Consider the following 2,664-nt stretch of genomic DNA (forward strand, 5'->3'; position numbering starts at 1 on the left):
TATGCTTAGCCGCTGCTGCAACCTCACCACTTAACCATACCTCACCCATGAAGCTTTGCTAGTCTTGATACCTTTGGAAATGAGATTGTTGAGTCCCCTGTGGCTCACAGATTACTACAACACCAGTTGCAGGTACAGGTAAAGGTTACCTGGCGCGAGCGCGTTGATTGCACATTTGGAGTTGCTTCTTCTTCTTCTTCTTCTTCGTTCTAAGATGGGTTCCAGAACGGCAGCCTGGGATAGCAAGGATGGACGTCGTTCTTCTTTTATCGTTTGTTTTCGTTCGTAGTCGGACCCTGCTCTTACTCTTGAAGTTTATGTAATGTACTGATGTGACTTTGATGTAGTTTGTGGCGAGTGTAAGCCAATTCTTTATATCTCTTCTTTTCAGTACATGTACTTGTAACGATATCCATTCTTCCGACACGACGAGATGCGCTTCTATCCCTGACGAGGCCTTCGTGCCAAATTGAGGATAGGGTCGCATCTTGGGCGTGATAGTAATGGTGTGTCTAAACGTCATAATCGTACTTATATTAGATGTGGTGCATTCTATGATGTCTCTTACCGATTTGCCGTTATAATTTTGGGGCTATGCATTGTATACAATTGCATTCACTATAAATAGGGAACCATCAAAATCCGTTGAGATGACACCATATGAACTATGGTATGGCAAAAAGCCAAAGTTGTCGTTTCTTAAAGTTTGGGGATTATGATGCTTATGTCATAAAGCTTCAGCCTGAAAAGCTGGAACCCAAAGCGGAAAAGTGCGTCTTCATAGCTTACCCAAAAGAGACACTTGGGTATACCTTTCTATCCGAGATCCAAGTGCAAAGTGTTTGTCTCTAAGGATGGAGCTTTTCTTGAGAAAGAGTTTATCTCGAAAGAATTGAGTGGAAGGATAGAACTTGATGAGGTTGTAGAACCTTTGCTTCAACCAAATGGCGACGTAGGGCAGAAAGAAGTTTCTATCGAGGCTACACCAGTTGAACAAGAAGCTAATGATGGTGATCATGAAACTTCACATCAAGTTGCTATCGGACCCCGTAGGTCGACAAGGGCACGTACTGCTCCTGATTGGTACGGGAATCATGTCTTATCAATCATGTTGTTAGGCAACAATGAAGCTACGAGCTATGAAGAAGCAATGGTGGGCCCGGATTCCAACAAATGGTTAGAGGCCATGAAATCCGAGATAGGATCTATATATGAAAACAAAGTATGGACTTTGGAAGTATTACCTGAAGGCCGAAAGGCTACTCAGAACAAATGGATCTTTAAGAAGAAGACGGACGCACACGGTAATGTGATCGTCTATAACGCTCGACTTGTGGCAAAGGGTTTTTCACAAGTTAAAGGAGTTGACTACATGAGACTTATCACCAGTAGCGATGCCTAAGTCCGTCAGAATCATGTTAGCAATAGCTGCATTTTTCGATTATGAAATTTGGCAAATGGATGTCAAAACAGTGTTCCTTAACGGGTTTCTTAAGGAAGAGTTGTATATGATGCAACCGGAAGGTTTTGTAGATCGAGAGAATGCTGACAAAGTGTGGAAGCTCTAGTGATCTATTTATGGACTGGTGCAAGCATCTCGAAATTGGAACCAACGCTTTGATGAGGTGATCAAGGCATTCGGGTTTATACAAGTTTTGGGAGAAGCTTGTATTTACAAGAAAGTGAGTGGGTTATCTATAGCATTTCTAATATTATGTGCGGATGACATATTACTGATTGGAAACAATGTAGAACTTTTGGAAAGCGTAAAGGACTACTAGAATAAAAAAAATCAATGAAGGACCTGGGAGAAGCTGCTTACATATTAGGCATTAAGATCTATAGAGATAGATGAAGATGCCTAATAGGACTTTCACAAAGCACATACCTTGATAATATTTTGAAGAAGTTCAAAATGGAACAATCCAAGAAGGGGTTCTTGCATGTGTTACAAAGTATAAAGTTGAGTAAGAATCAATGCCCGGTGACTACAAAAGATAGAGAAACGATGAGTGTCATCCCCTATGCTTCAGCCATAGGATCTATCATGTATGAAATTTGTGCACTAGACCGGATGTTAGCCTTGCCATAAGTATGGCACGCAGGTTTCAAAGTAATCCAGGAATGGAGCACTGCACAGTGGTCAAGAATATTCTAAAGTACCTGAAAAGGACTAAGGAAGTATGTCTTGTTTATGGAGGTGACGAAGAGCTCGTCTTAAAGGGTTAGATCGATGCAAACTTTGACACTCATCCGGATGACTCTAAGTCACAAACCAGATACATATTTATTCTTAATGAGGGTGCGATAAGCTGATGCGGTTCCAAGCAAAGCGCCGTAGCTAATTCTACATGCGAAGCAGAGTATATAGTTGTCTCGGAGGTGGCTCAGGAGGGTGTCTGGATGAAGTGGTTCATGTTAGATCTTGGAGTTGTGCTGAGTGCACTGGATCCAATAAATCTGTTCTGTGACAACACTCGTGCTATTGCTCTAGCTAAGGAACCAAAGTTTCACAAGAGGACCAGACACATAAAGCGGTGCTTCAATGCCATCCGCGATTGCATCAAGGAGGAGGACATAAATATTTGCAAAGTGCACATAGATCTGAATGTTGCAGATCCGCTGATTAAGCCTCTTCCACGAGCAAAACATAATCAACACCAG

The sequence above is a fragment of the Hordeum vulgare genome, chromosome 5H (assembly GCF_904849725.1).
Source record: "Hordeum vulgare subsp. vulgare chromosome 5H, MorexV3_pseudomolecules_assembly, whole genome shotgun sequence".
NCBI classification, from domain to species: Eukaryota; Viridiplantae; Streptophyta; class Magnoliopsida; order Poales; family Poaceae; genus Hordeum; species Hordeum vulgare.